The sequence below is a fragment of the Myotis brandtii genome, unplaced genomic scaffold (genome assembly GCF_000412655.1).
Source record: "Myotis brandtii unplaced genomic scaffold, ASM41265v1 scaffold2269, whole genome shotgun sequence".
NCBI lineage: Eukaryota > Metazoa > Chordata > Mammalia > Chiroptera > Vespertilionidae > Myotis > Myotis brandtii.
Genome location: NW_005358516.1, coordinates 33,519 through 48,924, shown reverse-complemented (window position 1 = coordinate 48,924; position 15,406 = coordinate 33,519). Strand labels below are relative to the sequence as shown.

Genomic DNA, 15,406 nt, shown 5'->3' with positions numbered 1-15,406 from the left:
AATCGTACACCTATGGATGAGGACAGTGGGAGGGGTAAGGGCAGAGGGTGGGGTGGGAACTGGGTGGAGGAGAGCTATGGGGGGAAAAAAAGAGGAACAACTGTAATAATGTGAACAATAAAGATTTAATTAAAAAAAAAAGAGCCAAAATCGGTTTGGCTCAGTGGATAGAGCGTCAGCCTGCGGACTGAGAGGTCCCAGGTTCGATTCCGGTCAAGGGCATGTACCTGGGTTGCGGGCACATCCCCCTTGGGAGATGTGCAGGAGGCAGCTGATCGATGGTTCTCTCTCATCGATGTTTCTAACTCTCTATCTCTCTCCCTTCCTCTCTGTGAAAAATCAATAAAATATTTTTTAAAAAAAAGAAACTACTCAAGCCCCTGGAATGAGAATTCCTCCCCATCTGCCACCACCTTGACAAATAAAACCCCAAGCCAGTCTCCTTTCCTGGCTCCATCAAAGCAGATCTGACTTCCTGAAGGGCCTTTCCCATGCTTCCCAGAGATGTCAGTTATGTATGGAATAAACTGTCCATGTTCACTTGGTGTGTGTGTTTGTCATCAACCTGGACATGTGTCCCAAGCTGATTTAGGGTCGTTCTGTCTCTATCTAGTGTCACGGCTCTTGGTGCTATGAGCATGATGATAAACCAGGATCTTTCTTCTCTAGTTTGTGGGTCACACTCCTCTGGTGCCCCCTGTCAGCACACTCCTGTCCTGCTGCTGGCTGGTTGGGGCCCTGACCTGTGAGGAGCTGAGATTCACAGTTGAGTCAGCAGAGCCTCTGGTTAGATTAAAGTGACATAGGACAGAAGATTAGATGGTTATTGTTTGGGCACAAGAGTTTCTGAGGTTTGCCCATGTGAGAAAGTTGTATCTGTTCACAACAGACTTTCTAACTCAGAGACTCCAGAGGTAAGCATAGAATCAGGAATCCAGAGGTTCCCTGAGGGAAACTGTGACATGAAGGGGAAACCACACAGGAAACCAGCCCAAACCTCCAACTGCACCTGCTGCTGGGATGGTCCTTGTGTTCACCGACCCTGAGCGACCCCTGGTGGTCACAGCCTCTCTTACAGGGAGGTTTGTGTAGGCTCACATTGACTTCCTCTCACTGTGTCTCTTGCACAGTAATACACGGCCGTGTCCTCAGCTCTCAGGCTGTTCATTTTCAGGTACAGCATGTTCATGGTGTTGTCTCTGGAGATGGTGAATTGGCCCTTCAAGAGTTGGCATAGTTTGTGGTACTTCCATCAGGATTAATAACAGTAACCCCCTCCACCCCTTCCCTGGAGCATGGCAGACCCAGTGCATCCAGTAGCTACCGAAGGTGAATCCAGAAGCTTCATAGGAGCATCTCAGGCGCCCCCAGCCCCGAGGCTACATCAAGCCTTCTTCAGACTCCACCAGCTGCACCTCACACTGGACACCTGAAAACACAGATATGACCTGCTCAGAAAGCTCTCACACTTCCACTCCTTCTCTCACTCCTGACCACTCACATACTCAGTGTCTCTTGTTCTCCATAAATTACCTCTTAAAACAGCCACAAGGAAAACCCAACTAAGCCAAAACCCCATGGTGAGTGGTCTGTATTAAGTCCAGATCAGGGAATGGGAACACCTGGGGATACCAGGGCTGGGCTCTTGTCCCAGAGCTGCAGGGTCATTGCTGGGCTGGTATTTATGAGCAAACTGGGCCCTATTTGCATGTCTTCCTGCTATATGGGGATCTCTGGAGTTGGACTCTGTAATTAATGACATGGCTCCAGAGTGTGACATGTCCAAAAATGCATGTTTGTTAAATAATTCACCTTATACAGGCCTCTTCCCTCCCCATGGAACCCACCTGCTCCAGGTCACCTGTACAAAAAAAGATAAGGATGGAATATGATAGATTCCTTTGATGGTCACCAGTAAAGACAACTAAGAGTAATTAACTTTCAAATATTATGATGAAAAAATGCAGCAGGTTCATATTCAGGAGATGGGGAGTTCCACCTGACACTATTTCCTCTACAAAGTGATCAAAGGATAAAAGACCAGAGGAGTGTGAGCCTAAAGCCAGTGGACCAAGTGTTGGAGGAGCATCTTTGTGTGTCCCTGAGAACCAGAAACATGAACTATATAGACACGGACAGATCTCCCGGGTCCTATTCCTTCAGGGGAGTTTGGTGCTGGACATGTAGCAGCTGCATGGCCTCCTTTGTGGTGTTTATTCTCTAGACTCTGTTGTAAATCCAGTTTCATATATTGGGATGAAGAATAATCTCTGTAATGACCAGGTGTGTTTAGGGGAAGCTGTGGATAATTATTTAGGAATAATTACGTTTAGGTTATGAAAATATTATTATTGGAAACCTGATGTCTGCATGTGACCCTTGGGACCAGGGTACCATGTCTCCACATGATGAGGGTCAACTGGACGATGCACCTGACTCAGTGCCACATTGGGAGGAAATCTACATGGGAACATAATGGGGGATTAACCAAGACCGAGGACACACACAGGTCCAGGGTTCTTGTTTCATCAGGTTGTCATCTCCTTGTTGTTTAGCCAGTTCAAGTTTTCTTTCCTCACTTTCCTCTGAAACAGCCCCACATATTTCCTAGAGTCATGAAGACACTTAGCTAAGAGTGTGCAGGTGCACAAGTCATTTTTGTGTTGGTTTTTTATCTTACATCTTTCCTGAATTCTAGTTCAATTAGCTTCTCATACAGTTTTTAGGGTTTTCTATGTACAAGATCATGTCATCTGCATACAGATAAGGAGAAACACTTTAACTTGTTTCTTTCTGATTTAGACATTTTAAATGTCTTTTTCTTGCCTAATTATTCTGACAAGGACTTCTAGTTTTGACGAATAGAAATAGTCACAGGGGAGCACTTGTTGGGGTCCTAATATCAGAAGAAAAGCTTTGACATATTCTCTGTGTAGCATGATGTCACTTGTTGGCTTCTCAAATGTGGCCTTTAGTACATTGAGGCCCATCACTTCTACAGCTAATCTGCTAAGAATTTTAATTCTGAAACAATTTTAAATTTTAAATGCTTTATTCTATATCTAATTGTATGATGGTATACTTTATCCTTCATTCTTTGGATGAGGTGTATCACATTTACTGGCTTACATACATTGAACCATCCTTGCATGCTAGGACAGTATCCCAGTTGATTATGGTAAATAATCCTTTCAGTGTGAAGTTAAGTTTCCTAGTATATTGTTGAGTGCTTTTGCACTTATGCTCATCAGGGATATTGACCTGTAATTTTTGTATATTTTTTACTTGGCTTTGATATGAGTGTAATGGTCACCTCAATAAATCTGTTTGTAACCATTGTCTTTTATTTCTTGGAAGAGTTCAAGAAGAGGTGAATAAAAAGTTATTAATTCTTATTTGAAATTCTGGTAGAATTCACACTTGAGTCCATTTGGTCCTTGGCTTTTTATTTGTTGGTAGGTTTTCACTACTACTTCTATTATTTTTAAAAATGCATAGCAATGTAGAAAAGTTGGGGTCAAATCCCTAATTTGAGCAACTACTAAGTGGACTGAGAAATACAACTGTTGATCTTCACAGTGTTGAAATAATAGTTGTTTTCAGACAACATATTAATTTCATATGGCATTCAAGAGAATGACATATAACCACTTTTTATTATATAGGATTCATAAAGTATAGTGTGTAACAACATGAACTGTTTTGTATCACTGCTCATGTGTGAAAGCATCTGTTTTCCAAAAACAAGTGTGTGACTCTTTGTGTGTCTCTCTGTGTGACTGTGTGTGTCTCTGTGTCTGTGTGTATGAATCTGTGTATGTGACTATGTGTCTATGTAACTCTGTGTTTCCTGGGCAAGGAGTAAGAGAACAGTATGGATGCAGGGGGTCCCATGGATGCTCCTAGGCCTCCAACATGCTCCCAATGCACATCTCACCCACAGGGAAGCTAGAAAACCTTGGATTAAAGAGAAAAGGTGGAGGGAAGAGATTGGTGATTCATATCCCAGCCCTCAGAGTCACCTGTCCCCACTGTGGGGTTGGCACTACTTCCACTAGGACAGCCGGGTCCCTCTTGTGGGTGGATGTGGGGCTCCCTGTGTTTGGTGCACTGAACTGACAGCTCTTCCAGGGATCAATGGGGACTGAGAGAGGATGGGTGGGATCAATGTGGACTGAGAGAGTATGGGTGAGGTCGCTGAGCCCTGAGAGTGCTCAGGCCTTTCAGCAGAGGGAGGGCCCTGATAGCCCTGGAACCAGGAGGGGGAAGGCACAGCTAGAGTCAGACACTGAGGGTAACTGTGACACCTGAGGGATAAATGCAGAGCTGTGCACACAGCCCAATCCAGCAATCCACCTGTGGAGTTCACAATCATCAGATAAATGTTTAAAAGACAGTGAAAAAAGACCATTAAAATTTGTGAAGGAGACTTGGTGAAGAAGAGTCCCTGTCACTGCCAGCATGTCACCTGGAAACAGACAATGTCCCTTCTTCCTTGTCGTCTGCAGTGAGATTATGAGAAGGAAGAATCATCCGTGGAGGCAGCTGAGAGGTTAGGAAATCCCCCCTGAGCCCAACAGGAAGGCCCTTCCCTCCTCACCTATCTCTGCCCCTGCTCCTGGGGCTGCTCTCTGTGCTGTGGGTCCTGAGCGCCCCCTGGTGTTCAGAGCGCCCCCTGCAGCCCAGCCTTGCTCTCTCCCTCAGGGAGGTTTGTGTCTGGTCTCACACTGACTTCCCCTCACTGTTTCTGGCACAGTAATACATGGTCCTGTCCTCTGCTCTCAGGCTGTTCAGTGTCAAGTAAACTTTGTCTTGGAGGTGTCCCTGGTGATGCTGAGTCTGGATTTCAGTGCTGGGAGATAGTTTGTACCTCTATCACCCCATATGCATCCAACTTACACTAGCCCTTTTCCCAGGGGCTGATGGGTCAGGAACACAGAATAACTGGTTAAAGAAAATCCATACACAGTGCAAGTGAGGGAGAGGGTCTGTGAAGACTTCACAAGTCCTGCAACTGCACCTGGGACAGGAAACCTGGGGACAAAGAGCATCAGTCCCTGTCAGTCATCTGCAGTCATAGCCATCCCATGACCCCTGTCTGACCCTTGAGACCCTCACCTTAGGGGACTGTCACCAGGCACAGAAGAAGACCCAGAAGGCTCATCTTCTTCTAGACCACAGCTCTGCATTCCCAGAGGCCTCAGCCCTCTGTGTGGAGAGTGCTGTGATCCTTCACAGCCCAGGAGAGAGTTTGCCCTGGAGCTTAAAGAGAAATTTCATGTGGGGTAGCCTTTCTTATAAGTGTAAAGCCTGAGGTCAGGATGCCCTGTTTACTCATGGGCCCCTCTTTGGGCATCTCTTCCCTTGACCTCACTCAGCATGTAAGTCAGGGAGGGGACCACACATGGGAAATGAAGCACATTGGAATTCAGTTAACAAATAGCCTAATCTTTCTGAGCATAAGTGGAAATGGTGGACTTGATGAGTAGGTTATACTTTTAACTTTTCATGAATCTTTCAAACAGGCGTAAAAATGTTTAGCATTTGTTCAGACTATTTGTGAATCTCAAAATCTTACTGAATCCACAATTTCACATTTTTGAATCTAATTTTATATTAATAATTCCTATCATTGTGCAAAACATTAAAAATAAAGGACAGCCATTTTCAATATCATATATCTTAATTTACTATGTTACTTTGATCTGAGAAACAACATCCCCAGCACTGAGAGGTTAGACATTTGTTATTCTTGATGGAAATTTTTTGATCATGTCTACAGCTTCTTGTGTGCCCTCTTCCTTTATGCAAGCCCATGGCCTACTGCAGAGATTCCAAATAGTTACATCAGAAAGAGTCATGGCTCTAAGTGGACAAACGACAAGAAATAACAGCAGTGATCATGTATGTGTACAACTCAGAATCATTCATAAGTGGAAATGATGATGGGAGAAGATTGACCTGTTTACTCAGTCTCAGTGAGTAAACGTTACTATGGACCCCAACGTTATCAGTGATGTTGGGGTCCATAGGGATATGCGTGTAGAGAATTCATACTATAGAATTTCTCACAGTAAAGGAAAGTTCAACCCTGAGAAAAATTCCTCACTCAGCCACCCTCTGCCCTTCCTCTGGATGTCACTGTGGTCACAGGGTGCTGGGCTCTCCCACAGACATATGACCTCCTTAATGTATAATTTATACATCCTCCCATCAGACATGATTTGGAAATATATTCCTTTATTTATGTTAGTGTTTTAATTTGCTCAATGGAATCTTTAGCAGGACAAAATATTTTAATTTTAACCAAAGCTAATTTAATGATATTGTCCTTGATGTGTCCTCTTTTGGGTGATTTTACCAAGAACTCCCTGGAAAATGCTGAGCCTCCACTGTCCATGTGGGTTGGCTAATGTGGATTGGCTACAGCAGCCACAGGGACTGGAGCAGGTTCTGGTACAAGAGGGGAGTGCTTCTGGGAAACTAATCATAAATTTGGACGTAACTGTGTAACTGGGTGAGGGGAGGAAGCTGGACTTGTTTTGAGTCACATTTCAGAAATGTGCCTGATGCTCATGGACAGAGAACTACTGAACACATGGGTTTAAAGCCTCCTTCAGTGAGGGCCCAGAAGGAAGTTCAGGAAATGACAAAGAAAGCTCGCATCATTGTAGGACATGCCTAATAATTCTGAGCAGAGGTTGTTAGAAGTAGAAACCTTAAGGATTCTGCAGGTAGGGATCAAGGGAAATAAGGACCATCTCATTGCAAACTGGTGGAAAGAGGAGTCCCTGTGTCCTACATGCACATTCTCGGTGTCTCTGTTCTAGAAGGTAACACCTTCACCGATCTTGTGGATTCCCACTTGGACACTTTTGGGGTCATTACTCACATGGTCTCTCTCTGAATCACCCAAGCTGCATAATTCATTGGGGTCCCATTTATGAAACCTCTCAACCCTGACAAGGAAGAGTGGACACCCTGCACTAAAGGAGCCATGTTGATGGTGTGCCTGTATGAGAAGCCTTCATTTTATTTGGCCAAGATCTGTATCTCAGTCCATTGTCTTCATTACCATTATCATAATCATCATCATCATCTTCACCATCACTGGCTTACTTATAATCATTCTCCCACTCATTTTCTGTAGACACAGTTATTGTGCACAAATATTGACCCTTCATCTCATTTTTGCTCATTTGTTAAAATTGTTAAGGGAAATAGGTAATCAGAAATTATTATATTACTTTACATTTGACTGCTGACAACTTATGGCTCATTGCTGCCTCATCTCCATCTTCCCCACATGGGAATCTTATCAGAAATATTGGTCTCCTCTTCATTTGTCACTAAGAGGTTGAAACCACACAATCTCCTGGAAGTAGAATTTCTATCCTCCCCCACCACCTGCATAAATAAAAGCCACAAGCCTTTCTTCTTTTCTGGCTCCATCAAAGTAGGACCTTTCCTGTGCTTCCCAGAGATTTCAACTATCCTCTATAATAAAGAGGTAATATGCAAATTAACCCTCATGCCTTCACAAGGTGGCGGCCTGTGAGGCAGAGCTTTTGATGCTGACTGGCATAGAAACCAAACAATCGGAACCAAATCTGGGTGAACTGCAAGGAGCCAAGGGTTGCCTAGGAGGTGGAGCTTCTGATGCTGACTGGCATAGAAACTGACCAATCAGAACCAAATCTGGGTGAACTGCAACAGCAGAACATAAGGTTCGGGCTGAGGAGGAGTTTCAAGGGCAACAGCTGTTTGGTATAAGGCAGGGGTTCTCAACCTGTGCATTGCGAACAATTAAAATACATCCTGCATATCAGATATTTACATTACGATTCATAACAGTAGCAAAATTACAGTTATGAAGTAGCAACGAAAATAATTTTATGGTTGGGGTTAATGACCAGTTTGGCAGTATAGTGCATATGGCTGGCTATCAGTCCAGATATAGGGATTATGTATTTTTGTCTGTCAAGAGCATCTCCTCCTGCTGAAAAAGGCTCCCCACCCCATTTAAGCAATCCTATTCTATATAATCTATCTATACTAATAAAAGGGTAATATGCTAATTTGACTGGGCTGACCAACCATCTTCTGGATGTCCAACTTCCTTTCAGACAAAGCCATGGTGGTGGGGGCTGAGGTAGAGGCAGTTAGGGGTGATCAGGTTGGCAGGGGAGGGCAGTTGGGGGTGAAATAAGGCCAGCAGGGGAGGGCAGTTACGGGCAATCAGGCAGGCAGGCAGAGGCAGTTAGGGGTGATCAGGTCAGCAAGGGAGAGCAGTTAGGGGCGAGATCAGGCTGGCAGGGAAGGGCAGTTAGGGGCAATCAGGCAGGCAGACAGGTGAGCAGTTAGGAGCCAGTGGTCCCAGATTGTGAGAGGGATGTCTGTAATCTTTCTGTAATCTCAAAGGTTGGATGGTTCAAGAGAGCTTCCTCAGCCCACTTTTTTTTATAAAATATACTTTTATTGATTTCATAGAGAAAGGAAGAGGTAGAGAGAGATACAAACATCAATGATAAGAGAGAACCATTGATTGGCTGCCTCCATCTCACACCACACTGGGGATCAAGCCCACAACCAGGGCATATGGCCTGACCAGGAATCGAATCATGACCTCCTGGTTCATAGGTTGACACTCAAACACTGAGCACAGCATCTGGTTCTCAGCCCTCTTTTTTAAGGGCATGAATCTCACTCACAAGAACTCCACCCTCAAGACCAAAGAAGGACCCCAGGCCCCACCTCCTAACACCATCTCCTTGGGCATTGGGTTTTAATGTGTGACTATTTGAGGGATGCATGCATCGTGCCCATGGCAGCAACTAAAGTATCCAATCATGACCCCACCCATTTGGAAGCCTGCTCCAATAGAGCTCCCCCACCTGAGAACACTCCTCATCTTTGGAAGCAGAAACTTTACCCAAGTCCTTCAGAACAAGCTGATGACCTTGCAGTGTGGGCAGTGTCTGCCCTTGACCTTGAACCAAGGCATCTGGGAAATCCTGTTATTGTTTCTTATCAGTGCTTCCAGGTGGGCATTCTTCTTCTGTTGGAAGACCTAGACGTGTTTTCTACCCACTATGGTTGGTATCTTCTTTTTTCCCCCTTAGATTTTATAGGTTTTAGTGAAATAAGTAGTCAGGGTCTATTATTAAAAAATCTTTATTATTGAGAGTATTACAGATGCCCCCCCCCCCCCCATTCCCCCTTTCCACCCAGTTCCTGCTCCACTGCAGGCCTTCACTGCACTACTGTCTGTGTCCATAGATGAGATCTTTGGTTAGTCTCTTTCCACCCTCTCTCCCCCAATCCCTCTGAGATTCTTCAGTCTGTTCCATGCTTCCATGCCTCTGATTCTATTCTATTCAGAAGTTTATTTTCTTCATTAGTTTCTTGTTCATTTATTTTGATTTTATTATTTTGTTGATAGTAGATATGTATTTGTTGCCATTTTATTGTTCATATTTTATTCCTCCTCCCCCTTCTTCTTCTTCTTCTTCTTCTTCTTCTTCTTCTTCTTCTTCTTCTTCTTCTTCTTCTTCTTCTTCTTCTTCTTCTTCTTCTTCTTCTTCTTCTTCTTCTTCTTCTTCTTCTTCTTCTTCTTCTTCTTCTTCTTCTTCTTCCTCCTCCTCCTCTTCCTCTTCCTCTTCCTCTTCCTCTTCTTCTTCTATCTTCTTAAAGAATACCCATCAACATGTCATATAATACTGTTTTGCTGGTAATGAACTCCTTTAGTTTTCTTTTTTCTTTTTTGTGAAGCTCTTTATCTGAATGAAAACTTTGCTGAGGAGAGTAATCTTGGTTGAAGTTCCTTATCATTCATAAGTTTGCATATTTCTTGCTACTCACTTCTAACCTGCAAAGTTTTTGTTGAGAAATCAGCTGACAGGCTGCTTTTCTCTTGAGCTTTTAAGAGTCTCTGTCTTCAGCCTTTGGAATTTCTTGGTGTGGGCCTCTGTGGGTTCCTCTTATTTTGGATTCCCTGTGCTTCCTAGACTTGTAAGTCTATTTCTTTCACCAGGCAGGAGAAGTTTTCTGTTATTACTTCTTCAAATAGGTTTTCAATATCTTGCTCTCTCTGTCTTTCCTTCTGCTCCCCCATAATGTGAATGTTGGAACCCTTTAAGTTGTCCCAGAGGCTTCTTACACTATCTTCACATTTTTAGATTATTTTTTGTTTTTGCTCTTCTGATTGTGTGTTTTTTGCTTTCTCATATTCCAAATCATTTATTTGATTCCCAGAATCCTCTACTCTACTGTAGAATCACTGTAAATTATTCTTTATTCCAGTTAGTGTATGTTTAATTTCTGAGTTTTCCTTTTACATGTCTTTGACATTCTCATGAAGATCCTTGAAAGTCTCGTGAAGATTCTTGAGTAACTTTATAACCATGATTTTGAACTGTGTATCCAGTAGTTTGCCTGTTTCAATTTCTTTCATTTGTTACATGTTTCTTTATCTCCACATTTTGGCTCCTTCCCTGTGTTTGTTTGTATATATTGAGTAGAGCTGCTATGTCTCCTACAGTGGGTAGAGTGGCCTTGTATAGTAACTGTCCTGTAGGGCCCAGTGGCTCGGCCTCCCCAGTCACCTGAGCTGGACACTCTAGGTGCACCCCTGTGTGCGCAATGTGCATAGTCTTGTAGTTGAGTCTTGATTTCCGTTGATATCACTAGGAGGACTTGACCTCCAGGACAATTGGCTGTGGGGACCAGCTGTGACTACAGTAGGAGAGTTTCTGTGCAGGAGACACCCCTCTGGAACAGGACTTTGCTTCAGTGGGACTCTGGTGCTCACTGAGTCTGCCCCTTGAGTGTGTCACTTGTGGCTGTGTAGAGTTGTAATCTGGTATGGTCTGAAACTATCCGCTGGCTTCACTGGCTCTGGGACTTCCAGGGAGGTACAAAGTCAGCCACTGCCTGGGGCCACCCAGCAGGAGCTATAGAGGGATCTTCAGATGGCTTCTATTTGCTATTTGTATTGGGCTTTGAGGTGCCCAGGTGAGGCCTAGCTGTGAAGCATGTCAGGCTGGTGCTAGTGCCCTGCCTGGGGCCTTTTATGGGTAGGTTTGGGCATGCTGTCCCCAGATGCAGCTTATCTGAGATGTTTTAGCAAAGTCTGAAGCCTGAGCCAGGACAGGCCATTCATTTGAAAAAGCTGCTGCTAGCAGCTTGGTGGGACTGAAAATTGGATGGGGCAAGACCCTAGGGGATGACCAGGATGGAGCAAACAGTGTGTTCTGTGCTGATGGAGACTCAAACATGGCTGTCAGTCAGCCCAGGAAAAGGGGAGGTCCCTACACAGGAAAAATGATTCCTGTGAGCACCCCAGTCTTGGAGAAAGCCACCCCTGAGATATTGCCCCCATGCCAGACAATCAAATTCCTCCCCGTGAGTCTGAGTCCCCTGGCCCAGGAGCATGAAATAAGTGGGACCTGTGAGTTCCTGCAATGGCTCTTTAAAAGGAAAACCTGTGATTCCAACAGCCTCCTTGTCACTCAGCCACAAACCCTGATTGATTTTTACAACCCAAAGTGATGGGGACTTCTCTTCCCAGCTCTGCAACCCTGGGCTGGGGGGTCTAGTGTAGGCTCGGACCCCGTGCTCACCACAGGCAACCTCTACAGAGACAATCTCCCTCCTGATTAAAAAATTGGGACAGGTGGGTGTTTGGCCAGCCCATTCCACACCTCCACCCCTTCTACCAGTCTCAATGTGCTTTCTTTTTTCCTTCTCTAGTTGTAGGACTTCCATTCTGCCAGTATTCAGGCTGTTCTGAATGAGGATTGTTCTGTATTTTAGTTGTAATTTTCAAGTGGTTGTGGGAGGCGGTGAATATAGGCTTTTATGTACTCCACCATCTTAGTTCTTTCCCAGGCTCTAATTTTGATGTTTGATGCTGACAAGTTAAGGTTCATCCCTCTCTCTTGCTCAGCATGTGGAAAACTAAGAGGAAGCAGGGATGCCCTCTTGTGTCCTGAAGGTGGGACATTGAACCCACACAAGCCTCTCCTGTGAGCAGGACCCTCCCCAACCCCCAGCACTGTCCACAATAAAACCCTGAACAAGTGTTCTTACCTGGAGGATCCAAATATATATTTTTTCTTTTTTAAAATATATTTTATTTATTTCATAGAGGAGGAGAGAGCGATAAGATAGAAACAGCAATGATGAGAGAGAATCATTGATTTGGTGCTTTCTGCACACCCCACACTGGGGACTAAGACCACAAACTGAGCATGTGCCTGGACCAATAATCAAATCTTAAACTCCTGGTCAATAGGTCAGTGCCCAACTACTGAGCCATGTCATCCAGGAAACCGTGTCTGACTGGCTGAAAAGCCTGCCCTGCTCCCAACAGACACCTCCATGAAGAGATCAACCTTTTCAAGGTGCCACTGACTGTGGGACATCAGCCTGGACATCCATTCCAAAGCACGATGGGTCCCTCTACCTCCTTCTCATGGTGTCACCTGTGATTGGTGCTATGAGAGTGACAACAAGTCAATGACCAGGGTCTTTCTTCTATAACTTTGCATTCATGTGCCGGTGTTGGCAACTGTCCAGCATCCATGTGTCCTGCTGCTGGTGGGCTGGGACCCTGGGCTTTGTTGAGCCACACTGTTGAGTAGCAGAGCCTCTGGTTAGATTTAGGTGACCTGGGTCAGCAGATTTGATTATTAATAGTCATTTGGGCATGAGATTTTCTGAAAGACTCTCTACGGTTTTTTCACATGAGAAAGTTGTCTTTCTTTTCAACAGACTTTCTAACTCAGACTTCAGAGGTAAGCACTGAATCAGGAATCCAGAGGTTCTCTGAGGGAAAGTGACATGGAGAGGAAACCAGATAGGAAACCAGCCCTAACCTCCAACTGCACCTGCTGCTGGGATGGTCCTTCTGTTCAGGGGCCCTGAGCGCCCCCTGGTAGTCACAGCCTCTGCTGCAGGGAGGTTTGTGTCTGGGCTCACACTGACTTCCCTTCACTGTGTCTGTTGCACAGTAATACACAGCCGTGTCCTTGGATCTTAGGCTGCTCATTTGCAGATATATTGTGTTCTTTGCATTGTCTCTGGAGATGGTGAAACTGCCCTTCACAGAGTCTGAGCAATATGTGCTCTCACCATTACCAGTAATAGCACAAATCCACTCTAGCCCCTTTCCTGGAGTCTGGTGGAACCAGTTCATGTAGTAGCTATTAGAGGTGAATCCAGAGGCTGCACAGGAGAGTCTCAGAGACCCCCAAGGCTGCACCAAGCCTACCCCAGACTCCACCAGCGTCACCTCACACTGGACACCTACAGACAAGAGAGTTATTGTTAGGAGTTGGAGCACACACACACACACTCACTCACAAGGCACAATTTCTCCACAAAGTTACCATGTAGGATATCAAAATGAGAGTCCAGCTCATCCCACACTTCATGGTGCTTCTTCTGGGTTGACTCCTAGAGAGAATTGAGACTGCAGTGCCAGGGATGGGGCTGCTCTCCCAGAGGTGCAGGGACAGGGGCTTGGCCTGGCTTTTCAGCACAAGGAGCTCCCCATTTGCATGGGCTCCTCCTCTTAGGGACAGAGGAGTGGAGTCCCTGGTCGACAGTCCCCTGGACTCAGAGGTATAAGCACCTCCTGTGAGTTTGGAGATGTTCATGAGGGGTGGTTGATCTGTGCTGCAGTGTGGTTGTTGTTGTTGTTAATACCACCATCAGTCAGTTACCAGCACAGGCAGGTGGGGCATTTGTGATTCTTGATGTTGGAAGTTTTATGCCTGTGTCTACAGATTCCTGTGCAAATTCTTCCTTTATGCAAGCCAATGACCTATAGCAGAGACCCCAAATAGTTACATCAGAAATAATTATGGCTTTTAGTGGAGAAAACACAAGAAATAAAAGCAGAGAGGATCTAAGAAGGTGGCAGACAGGATGGCAGTGAGAAAGAGAATGTGAGTGAGTGAGAGAGCGAAAGGGGAATATGTGCACATGTGGGCTGTGGGTGTATGTGTGAGTGAGGGACTGTTATATTCTTCAGTACTGTTGGGGACTGGTGGACGAGGTTCCTCCTAGCCTGTTGGCTTCTACTACTGTTGAAATCTCTCCTGGGGTGTCTGGCTCTGCCACAGAGACTGTGCCGTCTTGAAGGGGAAGCGGCTGTGACTGGGGGCCCACCCTCACCTCCACCTGGGGAGACCTTGGACACCACCCGGGACCCTACAGCAGCACCAGCCAGGGACCAGCTGCCACGGCTGAGAACCCACAAACACCGAGACTCCAGCGTCCCTGGCCATGGGCTCCTAAAAAGTTTGTCTCAGGGGAGAGAAAATGCTGGCCAAATAGGCAGACAGATCCAGTGCCTTCTGATGGAGCAGATAGAAGAAACAGCTGAATAGAATATCATCCTCCCAGACACAGCTGGAAAGACAATCAATAGACAGAAGGGTCAGAACTAGCCTGGAAACCAGTGGGATTGGGGATCTGGGCTGGAGGGCAAAACACAGGCAGCCTGGACTGAGCTGATCCAACTCCACATCCCTTGGGGACAAGTGTAGTGCTTGACTGTGGAAAGGTGTCCACAGGGCTGCTGGAAGCAGGGGGGCTCTAGATATAAGTCCACAGCCATAGGAGGCTGTGCCCAGAAATGCAGCCTGAAGTTCTGCACTGGCCTCGCAGTGCGGGGCGGGGGGCGGGAGGCAGGGGGGCAGTGGGGCGGGGGAGAGACGCGCAGCAGTGTGGTTACTCTGTCTTTATAATGTCCTTGCTTTTACTCACTAAACCCAGGATCTTTCAATTACAAACACTCACCAAGGCTGCGGTGCAGGGGACGGTGGTTTTGTGGAAGCTGGGGAACAAAATAGGGAAAGTGATCAGGAGGCCAACTCTGGGACAGTCAAGTCCCTCCAACCCTGAACAGACATTTTTCTCCTGGAGACCATGCCCCTCCTAGTGGCACAGCCACACAGCCTCAAGCTCTGCAGGGAAACAAGGATTCCAAATACCCCCAGGGAGCCCTCAGTGACTGTGTTGAGGGGCCATTTGGTCTCTGCAATTAATACAGAAACACCAGTGCCTAGAGGCAGTGTCAGCAATAGACGCTTGTGTAAATATGACTGAAAGCAGGCAGACAAACAAAGCAGGCAAAGTGGGCCCTGGCTGACACCACTGATGTGGAGTCTGACAGAGGAGTGGCTGGGAGCTTCAACATGGTGCTGACTATCTAGCAGGAAGCTGAGATGTGACAGACAGACAGTGGAGAGGGGCCTTAGACCAGCCTCCATGGGACATTAAATACTCAGCTGAAGTGAATGAACTTCACTACTTCACTTAAAAAAAAAATATATATATATATCTACACTAATAAAAGAGAAACATGGTAATTGGTGTACGACCGCTACCCTTCCCA

General features: G+C 45.7%; 2 long non-coding RNA genes across 2 annotated transcripts in view; one reads left to right on the top strand and one right to left on the bottom strand.

Moving 5' to 3' along the window:
- The window catches only part of LOC106726114, a 20,231-nt gene extending 18,871 nt beyond the window's left edge, over positions 1 to 1,360 (top strand). Inside the window, exon 3 of the long non-coding RNA XR_001362127.1 lies at positions 1,303 to 1,360. This is a non-coding gene — a long non-coding RNA (uncharacterized LOC106726114). The remainder of the gene's footprint in view (positions 1 to 1,302) is intronic.
- The window catches only part of LOC106726113, a 61,262-nt gene that overhangs the window by 14,950 nt on the left and 30,906 nt on the right, over positions 1 to 15,406 (bottom strand). The gene's annotated exons all lie outside the window — the stretch shown is intronic.